Source organism: Mastigoproctus giganteus, chromosome 12, assembly GCF_048544385.1.
Source record: "Mastigoproctus giganteus isolate SK-2022 chromosome 12, ASM4854438v1, whole genome shotgun sequence".
Lineage (NCBI taxonomy): Eukaryota > Metazoa > Arthropoda > Arachnida > Uropygi > Thelyphonidae > Mastigoproctus > Mastigoproctus giganteus.
In genome coordinates, this window is record NC_143586.1 from 56,262,190 (window position 1) to 56,274,497 (window position 12,308).

General features: G+C 42.2%; 1 protein-coding gene across 1 annotated transcript in view; it reads right to left on the minus strand.

The window, feature by feature from the left end:
• The window catches only part of LOC150077080 (thyrostimulin alpha-2 subunit-like), a 163,375-nt gene that overhangs the window by 19,240 nt on the left and 131,827 nt on the right, over positions 1-12,308 (minus strand). The gene's annotated exons all lie outside the window — the stretch shown is intronic.

The window sequence follows — 12,308 nt, forward strand, 5'->3', positions numbered from 1 at the left end:
TCCACTTAGCATCAGAAGAAAAATGTTACTGATGAATTACTCAGCTAAAATTAAAAGCCTGCCTACTCATCCTGTTTGGCCACTCCTGCATGATCCTCTGTGGAAAACTCACTATAGAAATAAACCCAGAACAATTCAGCCTGCTGGTATCAGACTGCAGATTCTAGCAGAAAGCTGGAACATCCAATTCGATAATATCCTCAGAGAATCAAACGATCCAGATCCCCCATGGTCTACTCTCACATTTTCTTCTCATGAATACCTTGAGCAATGGGGTAAAAGTTCCATAGCAAATATTAACATCCAACAACTACATGATGCTCATACACAAAAGTACCCTGAATTCACCAAGATCTATACTGATGGTTCAAAGTCTGACAATCAAGTGGGTGCAGCTGCTGTCTTCCCTAATTCAACTATCTCATTTTCACTTCCAGTCGAATGTAGCAGTTATACCGCAGAGCTTCATGCCATCAAGCTTGCTCTTGAAAACATCTCACTGCTGTCAATAAATAAAAGTATAATATATACCGATTCACAAAGTGCTATTACAGCTTTGAAAGGTATTTCCTTACCCTCCAATCCTTTATTAAAACTCATAAAACATAAGCTGATGCTGCTTCATGAGCATAAACAAACAAACTGTTATCTTTTCTTGGGTCCCAGGCCACAGTGGTATCCTAGGAAATGAATGTACAGATGATGCTGCAAAGCATCCTTCTAATATAGCCTCAACAAATGATCTAGTCCCATATCTTGATTACAGACACAAAATTCAGAAAACATGCATGGAACAATGGACACTTCTGTGGAAAATGCAAACAAATAACAAGCTATTTCAAATAAAATCTGAACCACAATTATGGACTTCTAGCTTTCGTAAAAATAGAAAAGAAGAAGTAATCTTAGCCAGAATCCGAATAGGTCACACTCACCTCACACATCTCTATTTGCTTACAGGGAATGATCCTCCTCAATGTGCAAACTGCTCACAGCCACTTACAGTAAAACATATACTAGTCGAATGTAGCTTGTTTAACAATGCCCGACTAATGGCTTTTAGTTCCATCTCAGATCAGCAACAACCTTTGTCTCTCAATAACATCATAGGCAAAGAAGCAAATCTCTCTGAATTATTTCTCTATTTAAAACAAATTAAAGTGTATGATCGTTTTTAACTGCTGTACAAGCAGTTCCCGTATGTAAAAGAAATTTATTTGGGAGGTGCAATATGGCCTAAGTTGCCCTTGCACCAAAAAAACACCACAACAACAACAACAACAACCTGCATTAACTGTGAGGGAGAACATCCGGCCTATTCAAGGGCATGCCAGAGGTGGAAAGAAGAAAAAGAAATCCAACGGCTGAAGGCAGAGCTAAACATATCGTACCAGGAGGCAAGAAAAGCAGTGAAGCCTCTTAACATCAACAAACCTACCTACGCCCAGAAGGTAGCAGGGAAATGTTCGATTGGAACTCAGACGGACATGTCCGTCCCTCCAAAAGAATCATTTACTCCCATTGCACGTTATCTTTTAAGCTCCCAAAAACCTGCACAGAAGGACCAATCAGCTGCCACTCCTATATCGATACCTCCTAATGCTCCACAAGTAACGAAAGCAAAAGAAAACAATAAGAAAGGGGAAGTAACACCTAGTACCCAGGAAAACATGGATGTCGAGCAGAAGGAGGTACATGATCAGTCAGTTTTGGAACTCTTCGCTGAGGAAGAAATGGACACAGGACAGCGTCCATACTTCCCCAGGAAAGATAAATCCAAGACTGACAAAATTAAGCCCTCAGCACCTCGGAAGCCGCCTGATGGACCCACCAAGTCCAAATAATGGCTAAATTCCTACAGTGGAATTGTCGTGGATTCCGGCAAAATACTGACGACATCAAGGCACTCCTGCAAAAGCACAAGCCAGTTTGCTTTTGTATACAGGAGACTTATTTAAAGGCAAATGATGACCCCACCATGCTTAACATTACCATCATTCGTAAGGATAGAATTGTGGATGGGTCTGCCCACGGAGGAGTCGCAATCCTCCTCGGCAACCAGATCCCATTTCAGGCTTTGCACCTTACAACTAGCATTGAAGCTGTAGCAATTCGCCTTACAGTGGGGTTTTCATTAACTGTCTGCTCTGTTTATTTGCCACCTGGGATTGACATCCCCCAGAAAGACCTTGATGATCTTATCATGGAATTGCCTTCCCCTTGTTTAATTCTTGGGGATTTCAATGGACATAACACTCTGTGGGGTAGTGCTGACATCAATGGAAGGGGACGAGTCATAGAGCATATGCTCACTGACAATGATCTCTCCCTCCTAAATGTGGGAACAAACACCTTCTTCCACATGCCTACCCGTACATTCTCTGCCATTGATCTTTCTATCTGCTCCCCTTCTCTCCTTCCTTCACTTACTTGGGAGGTAGAAGAAAATCCATATGGAAGCGATCACTTCCCCGTGATAACAACCCTAACTAATGGTAGACCCTGTCTGCCATCTAGTTTACCGCGGTGGAAGATCGATCAGGCTGACTGGAATGCCTTTCAATATCTGGCAAACTTTGACATCACTAGAGTCATCATCATCATATTATTCTAAAATGTTTTCCGAGCAAAAGCTCATCAACATAATACTCTTATTTTACTGTACATACTTTGGACCTCTTAGCCCCCTACCACAGCTAACACAGTTAGCCTTCGTGGTAGGGGTTTCCGCCCCTAACCACGTGGAGGTGGGTCCACTAATATCTAGCATTTAAAATCTCTATGTACAATAAACTTCAGCCAAAAAGCCAGTAAACCTTAAATCAATAAAACTTTTTCATCTAAAATTTACCATTTTAAAAACACTATTTACAGCACTACCAACTAGGCATTCCTTATTCTAAAGACATCTGCTACAAATTTTAAAAATGCTCTATACACTGTCAAGTCCCGAAAGACCTCGTGCCGATCAATAATTCCACCCATCTTAATCCGTAAATCATTCCTAGGACTAGAATATAACGGGCACACTGAGAGCACATGATCTGAATCTTCAGCAGCTCCACATCGACAATATTCATTTTCGGTCAACCCGAACTGTCGCAATCGGACCCCAAGACCATGGCCCGTCACCAGCATTGTCTGGGATACCCCCAGCATTGGCCACGATTCCTGCTTTGCCCTTGTCTCCACACAGGGAATAAATCCGTATGTCACTCGCCCCGCCTCAGAACACGTCCACCGAGCCTGCCAGATCTGGAATATTTCATTTGTCAGCCGTCGATCTTCTCTCCTCACATCTACTCTACTGTACTCGTGAGTCGCGTCAGGGCACGACTTCAACCCAAATATTTCCATTGACTGATTACATTTTGTTCTATATAATAGGTATCGCTTTGCCACAACCAGATCTATAGGAAGTTTCCCTGATAACACCTGCAGGGCATCACTGGACACTGTTCTACATGCCCTTGATAGGGCTAAAATAGCCGATCTCTGAGCTGCAAACAAATGTCTGCGTACAAAACAATGTGTAATCGCTCCGCCCCACGCACCACAGGCATATGTTACCATCGGCTCAAACACACAATGATACAGGAGCCTAAGAGATTTCCCCCTCAGACCCCAATCATGCCGAACCATTCTTCTTACTCGACCATATACCTTTTTCACTTTGTCTCTAATATATTTAGCATGTGGGACGAAGCTCAATCGTTCATCCAGCACGACTCCTAAGTACTTTACCTGTGTCCGGTACTTCAGGGTATCTTCCTTCAATCTCACGACGGGATGCCTACTGGCACTCAGCTTACCTTTTAGCAACATTAACACAGTTTTCTGTGTCGAAATTCCCAACTTATTACTATCTGCCCACAGACTTAACTTCTCTACTGCTCTTTCCGCTTTTTGCTCCAGCTCAAGTCTGGAGTCTCCTTCTATCAACATGAGCACATCATCTGCATAAGCTAATATCACCGTATCGCTCCAGTCATCATTAAGGATATCGTCCAGAACCATATTCCACACCACAGGGCCAAAAATCGAACCCTGTGGTGCTCCTCGTTGTACCTCTCGTTCCACGAAAGCATACTTATTCCTGACGATAACCTTTCTGTCCGTAAAATAGCTTTGCATCAGCCTATAGAGATTCTGCGGGCAGTTCATCTGCCTCAATCTTGCCAATATGCTATCCCACCAGAGAGAGTCGAAAGCCCCCCTGAAATCTACAAACACTCCTAGCACATATTTCTTAGTGCTTTGCCGTGCTCTACTCAAGGCTTCAGAGATGGCATCTTCCGTAGACCTCCCTTTTCGAAAACCATACTGTTTAGGCGAGGCAAGCCCCATGGCTACATATCTACTTTTTACTCGAGCTATAATCAGCCGTTCAAAAATCTTTCCCAACACCGACAATAGCGCAATGGGCCTATATGACCTCGGATCAGTGACATCTTTATCCCTGTGTTTCAACAGAAGTCGCAAAAGCGCAGTCTTCCAACAGTCCGGGAAAACTCCCTCACTTAAACAAGAATTATATATTGTCAATAATAAGTGGCTATGGTGTTTAAAGAACACCTTCACTACCTCGGCGAAGATCTCGTCTCCACCTGGTGCTCTATTTCCCTTAGTCTCTTTAATAGCTTCATTCAATTCATCAAGAGTGAACACCTCTTCGGTCTCCAAACTGACATAGTCCCTATTTTCTTCCCGCACTCGGGCCTGGTAAGCAGTATCTTCGAGCTTATTATCCAATGGAAACAGGGAATCCAGTACTGCGCTTACTGATTGCTCCCATGTCGTGGTCATCACATCAGCAACGCATATGGAAAATGTAACTGATTCTAATTTGAGCTTTTCCATCACTATTTTGTAGGGAAGACCCCAAGGGTCTCGATCTCCCTCCATCCGCACAAAGTCCTCCCACGACTTTTTCTTCATTTCGCGGATTTTCCCCACATAGCTGTTTTTAGTGTCCTTATAAATCCGTTCATAAATCAGTACATCTCCATACCCCAATCTTCTGGCCCTGCTCCATTTACGTCTAACTGAGTTTACCTTCCGCCTCAGCCGACTCAGCTCTTCGCTCCACCAGGGAACCGATCGAGCATATTTCTTCCTTCTGGTCATTGATCCGCACGAGGCCCTCCGCAAGACTCTTGTCAAAACTTCCGCCTTAACCAAAGCATTACCATTTAAAAGTGCATCATTCCCTTCCTGTAATCGTTCGTGGATACTAGCTTGAAATCGTTGCCAGTTCACCGACCTCCGTACTAACCTGCTGGGTGTCTCTATTATCTGACTCCGAGATTTCCCTTCAATATTAAATGTTATGGCCCGGTGATCACTCGTCGTCCACCCTTCCCTCACACACCACTCCTTAACTATATCAATGGCAGAGAAACTACATATGGTAATATCAATATTGGCTTCTCCATTTATAGTGGAGAAGGTGCTTGGGTTACGCGGACGATTCGCAATCTCCAGACCATTGCTAATAAGACAATCTTCAAACTGAATACCTTTCACATCAGTTTCAGAACTGTACCACAGTCTAGAATTAGCATTTGAGTCAACACCCAACACCATAGGCTTTCCTCCAACCTCGTTGGCAACCATATCCACAAACCGTAGATATGTGTCTAAGGTCTCGCCGAACTGGCAGTACATACTTCCTATGTACACTCGCCCCATAGGGCCGATTACTTCCACACACATTCCATGCGTGAAAGACAAGCTCTGCATCTGAGTTATTACCAGGTCAGGGTTGCACACAATTACTGCTGCTTTACAATTCTCGCGCTGCGCAATCCGGTAACTCATTGGATAGCCTTTAACAAATCCACCTATCGTATAGGGCTCCTGCACAAGGAGAAGATCAATATTCTCCTCTCGTGTCCTTTGAGCAAGTTGTAACGCCACTTGATACGAGCGCTGACCATTTATTTGTAATACTTTTATTTTGGTATTTATAATATTTATAGACGTATTATCCATTCACTGGTTTTCGCTTTAAAATTTCGATATACCTTTTGTACTCAGGACAGTCTCTGCTCCTAATCGAATGGTCAGCGCTTGCATTTTTCCTTTTGCAATTAGCACATTTTGGCGAATCTTGCTTCTTAGGACAGTCTTTGAAGAGATGATCTTCTCCAGCGCAATGCCCACAAGTTACTTTCGCTTTACAATTCCTAGAGGTGTGGCCGAAGGCCAAACATCTAAAACATTTTGTCAAAAACACAATGTCCTTAACACGATGGGAACTCCAATTCACAAATACTCTTCCCCTGCCCACCAAAAACTGTTGAATATCTTTTGACACCTCCAAAATCCAATTCTTAGCTTCTCGATCATACACCTTGGCCACTGAACGCACCACTATGCCCTTCATAAAATTCTCTTTGCTTATCCCCATTTCAATGACATTCTTCGAGAAAATCTGTTCTAGCAATTCCTTTTCTTCTACCGTTCCTTCCACGTCGTACACAATGATCCGATTCCCCTTGGTCCGAGGAATTTCAGTTTTCAGTCCTGCCAACTGAACTTTAGCACAAGTCATCACCCTTGTGAGATCCTCCTTCGTATCAAGCTCTAGGACTACTCCCTTATCCCGGATAGTTCTGAAACTTCTTACTTTCATATCTTTCAGCTCGGGCCTAATCGTTTTCAATACTTCATTCTTCACCTCTTCACTTGTTCTTAGTCTATCACTGTCTGCCTTTATAAATATTACATGTCGCTCTCTTTCTTTTAGAGGCACATTAATCTCACTTCTTCTTGCCACCTCCGCAAAAGTTTGTTTCACTGGACCCATTTTGTCCCTTTCTTGAAGTCTTGCCCTCAGAACTTTATTCGCTTCATGAACCCGTAACGCCTTCGTCTCCAGAGCATCCCACATGTCCATAATTGAGTTCATTGCTGTACGATTCACTTTGTTCGAATCTTTAAAAAGGAACTCGTGCAACTGCTTCCTAGCTGCTTTGATCTCATCGAACGTCATGGAACATTCACCGTCTGCTTCATTATCACTCTCTACCCTAGAGCGCTTTACACTTGAGCGCTGCGATACATCAGTGGCCACAGTCACTTCCATCTCAGATGGTTCTTCTATGGAGGATCCTGACTCCACATCATACCTTTGCAATCTCACTGCTAATTGTCGTAGCTGCACAGAGGAAGAGGACCCATCTTGCACCTCCTCCGCCACACCTCCAGATCTACCAGGCTGCTCCCCCTCCGGACGCGCAGCCATGAGAAACAATCTTTTAATTACACAAAGTTAAACACTCACAATAAAAAGAAATACTCACTATACAAACAAAACACCACACTGTATTTACAAAACAAACACAAAGCTCGTCGTAATCACAACAACAAGTTCTACTGCTTGATATAGATCAAGTCCACCCTTTCAGAAAGGGCACGGAAATACAGGAAAACCTTTTTCCCAAAATCACCTATCCACGCTTGATTTGACCACCAGCCGGCAGTCAGGCTCCTCTTCGCCGTCCAGGCTTTGCCTGGGCGCCCACCCCGCACACCTCGGATGTGGGAGCCCTGTACAATAACCCGCACAAATCACCAAACAAACACAACCAAAAGTTGATAGTAGTTCTATCACTTACCACCAATAGTCACACTTTTATAGAACGTTTGTTAAGTCGCTGTGCACCCGGGGTATTCTACTTACTCGCGGGGCATCACTAGAGTCAGTCAGGAGCCAATCAATGAAGCAGTCACGTATGTCACAGAAACGATTGTCCAGGCAGCTGCAATTGGAATCCCAAAATCATCCAGCCGGTTCCCACTATTTCCCAAACCTTGGTGGAATTCAGAATGCACGGCAGCAAAAAAAGCACAAAACAAAGCGTGGGGGATATTCCGCCGATATCCCACCACTGAAAATTTAATATCATTCAAACGTGCACGTGCAAAAGCACGTTATGTACGACGTCAGAGCCAAAGGAAATCTTGGATTCGTTTTACATCTTCCATAACCCAGGCTGCTAGCTCAAAAGTAGTCTGGGATAAGATCCGGAAAATGAAGGGAAAATATCCACCATGCCCTTCAGTGATCCTCGAGCACAGCGGATGTCCAATTGCAGATCGAACTGCAGTTGCAAATTGTCTAGGGGAAACATTTGCAAAAATCTCTGCGATAACATCTTTTCCCGCAGAGTTTTTGGGCCTGAAAAAGAAAATTGAGAAAAACCCACCGAACTTCTCTTCAAAAGGGCTTGAATCGTATAACAAGCCCTTTTTACAGGAAGAGTTAAATACAGCACTCTGTCTCACGCATGCAAGTGCTGTGGGGCCCGATGACATCCACTATGAAATGCTAAAACACCTCTCACCACAATCTAAGGATCACCTTTTAATTCTGTTTAACAGAATTTTTATTTACAAACAATTTCCGGATTCCTGGCAAAGGGCTATCGTCCTTGCTTTCCCAAAACCAGGAAAAGATCCTAGCAATCCAAGTAACTATCGTCCTATTGCTCTGACAAGCTGTTTGTGCAAAGTCCTGGAAAGAATGGTTAATGCACGACTGGTATGGTATTTAGAAACAAACGGTCTGCTTTCCAGGACACAGTGCGGCTTCCGAAGAAATAGATCCACTCTGGATCATTTAATCCGATTGGAAACGTCCATTCGTGATGCTTTTATTAAATCCGAGCATTTGGTAGCAGTTTTCTTTGATATTGAAAAAGCGTACGACACAGCCTGGCGATTTGGGATTTTGAAAGACCTTTATAACTTTGGTCTTAGAGGTAACCTTCCTCTTTTCATTAAAAACTTTCTTTCGAATCGCCAATTTCAAGTCCGTTTAGGATCCACCCTCTCTCGAGTTTTCTCTCAGGAAGAGGGAGTCCCACAAGGATCCGTTCTAAGTGTCACGCTTTTCGCAATCAAAATAAACTCTATCACAGAACAACTTCCACCCACTGTAAACAATGCCCTCTATGTAGATGACTTTGCTATATTTTGTCACTCATGCAATATGAGGGTCATTGAAAGGCAACTGCAGAAAACCATTGACCATCTTACAGCTTGGTCTTTGGCTAATGGGTTCAGATTTTCATCACAGAAGACTGTTTGTGTACACTTCTGTCGCAAACGTAATCTTCATCCTGACCCAGAATTAAGGCTTGGGCAAAATAACATCCCAGTTTTAGCAGAATTCAAATTCCTTGGACTTATTTTCGACAAAAAGCTGACATTTTTACAACACATTCGTCAGCTGAGGACAAGGTGTATCAAAGGGCTTAACATCCTTCGTGCCCTTTCGTCAACTTCATGGGGCGCAGATCGTTCTACCCTTCTTCGTCGGCCCCAGGTGCCAAGCGATTTATTAGTGACTAAGCGATTCCCAGCGATATATAGAGTGATCAAAAAATAAACAAGTTTCTTTAATTTCCTCGTTAAAATCCTATTATTTTTTGTGAAGCAGCTCTTTATCTTACAAACAGTAAGTGAAGACACAGAAAGGAAACTCACCTTTCTTATTTTTTCTCTTATTCTCACTTTTACTAATCTAACTTACACAGCCGCTTGGTCACTAAGAGGCACTGCTCTTGCCTCCACGTGGCGGGGCTGGTAACCTGGGAGAGGAAAGTAACACTCCCAGGGCCAAAAGAGCAAATATGAGTAGTAAATTAACTACTAGTACTATAGGGCTTCAAGAGAAAGCTCTACCAAGTAGTGAAACAGAAAACACCAAATCAAAGAGACAAAAGACAGATATGGACCCACCAAAAATACCAACATTCATTGTCATACATGCGACAGGAGATCAGACATTAGGAAGTATGTCTCCGTTTGTAATCCAGAAAACATTAGAGGGTCTAGTAGGATCTCCCAAGTCAGTTCGACGGCTGAGATCTGGAGACATACTAGTGGAAACAGAAAATCCCAAACACTCCCAGAAATTACTTTCAACAACAATTTTTGGAAGAATGCCAGTAATTGTAACACCACACAACACACTGAATTCTTCCAGAGGGGTGATTTCAGAGTGGGACCTCTTAAATGTGTCAGAGGAAGAGCTCACAGAAGAATTAAGAAGCCAAGGAGTTACAGGAGTGAAGAGAATTAATATCCGAAGGGATGGAAATATAATTCCAACAAGAACCCTTATCATAACATTTAATACTCCAAAACCTCCAGCAACAATCAAAGCAGGATATCTGAACTGCCAAGTACGACAATACATACCAAATCCACTACGTTGTTACAAATGTCAGAAATTTGGACATTCACAAATGGCATGCAGAAACTCAGCAACCTGTGCAAAGTGTGATTCTAAAGAACACGAGACTACAGTTTGCTCTGCCAACATCTTGAAATGTACAAACTGTAAAGGGGATCACCCAGCCTACTCAAAAACGTGTGAAAAATGGAAACAAGAGAAACTAATTCAGAAATACAAAACAGAACACAACACAACGTACCAAGAAGCAAGAAGAATAATACAGCCACGGACTACAAACAAGCCAACATATGCACAAGCAGTAATCCAATATAAATCAGTAGAAGTTCAAACCGAAATTTCCATGATGCCAAAAGAATCATCTACTGGACTGAAGGCACAGAAACAGGAGAAAACAGTGAATACCTCAATTTCTCTTCACACAGAACAGATATCCACAAATCAGCATCACAACGAAAACCGATCTAAACTTATAAACACCAAAGAAGCCGAACAGATGGAAATAGGAAAAATAAACACAACTGAAGAACCAGTATTAGAAATTTTCACAGAAGAAGATATGGACATGGACCGGCCAAACTATCCTAAAAAAGATAAGACAAAGCATAAGAATGCTCCATTTCGGAAGCAACCCGGAAGCCCTAGAAAAACCAAATAATGGATCAGTTCATCCAGTGGAATTGTAGAGGACTACGTGCCAATTACGACGATGTCCAGTATTTAATAACACAACATACGCCAATATGTTTTTGTCTACAAGAGACATACCTTAGATAACAAGACACCCTTTCAGTGAAAAATTATAGACTGTATAGGAAAGACAGATTAAGAGAAAGGTCAACACATGGAGGTGTAGCCATCTTAGTCCATAACCATATCCCAACCGAACACATTCCTTTAAATAGCAATATAGAAGCGATAGCTGTAAGAATAACACTGAAATTTAGGGTAACCATCTGTTCAATGTACCTTCCACCAAGACCAAATATACCATTTGAGGAAATAGACCAACTAATCTCCCAACTCCCATCACCTTTCTGTATAATGGGAGACATGAATGGGCATAGTCAACTATGGGGAAACACTGATATCAATAGACGAGGACGGATAATAGAAAGAATAATAGACCTTCATAACCTTTCTCTACTCAATAATGGCAAACATACGTATTTTCACTTTCCTAGTCGCACAACCTCAGCAGTAGACCTAACCATATGCACCCCTTCACTCCTACCGGAATTAAAGTGGCAAGTAATAGAAAACCCATACAGCAGTGACCACTACCCAGTAATCACCATACTGACCAGAAACCTTCCTTGCCACCCAAACAGACCACCCCGCTGGAAAATAGAAAAAGGTAACTGGGAAAAATTTAGAGAACTGGCAATATTTAATCCACAAATCATCCAAGAAACATCGGTCGATGATGCTCTAAAGCACGTCACAGATACCTTAATACAAGCAGCCAAACAAACAATACCCACAACCTCGACTCGTTTTCCATTGCACCCAAAATCCTGGTGGGACGAAAATTGCATGAAAACAAGAAGACAACAAAACAAAGCCTGGAATAAGTTCCGGAGATATCCTACAACGGATAATCTGATAAAATTTAAGCAAGCACGAGCACTAGCTAGGTATACACGGAAAAAAGCCAAAAAAACTTCCTGGATCCAGTTTACTTCCTCTATAAATAGAACAACAAACACAAAAATAATATGGAATAAAATAGGAAAAATGAATGGGAAGTATAAAAACCAACCATCACTAGTATTACATTGGAATGGAGAAAGCATTACCGAACCATCAGAGATAGCTAATATACTAGGTGAAACGTTTGCTAAAGTATCGTCAAAACAATCCTACAATACTGAATTTTTGACCTATAAGGAGAAAACGGAAAAAAACAGAATTAATTTTAATACTAAAAGGATTGAACCCTACAACCAACCAATTACAATACACGAATTACGTCAAGCAGTATCACAAACAAAACCAAGTGCAGTTGGATCAGACAACATACACTATGATATGCTTAAACACCTAAAGCAGGCAGAGATAGAAAACCTCCTTCAACTGTACAACCGCATATTTCTAGAAA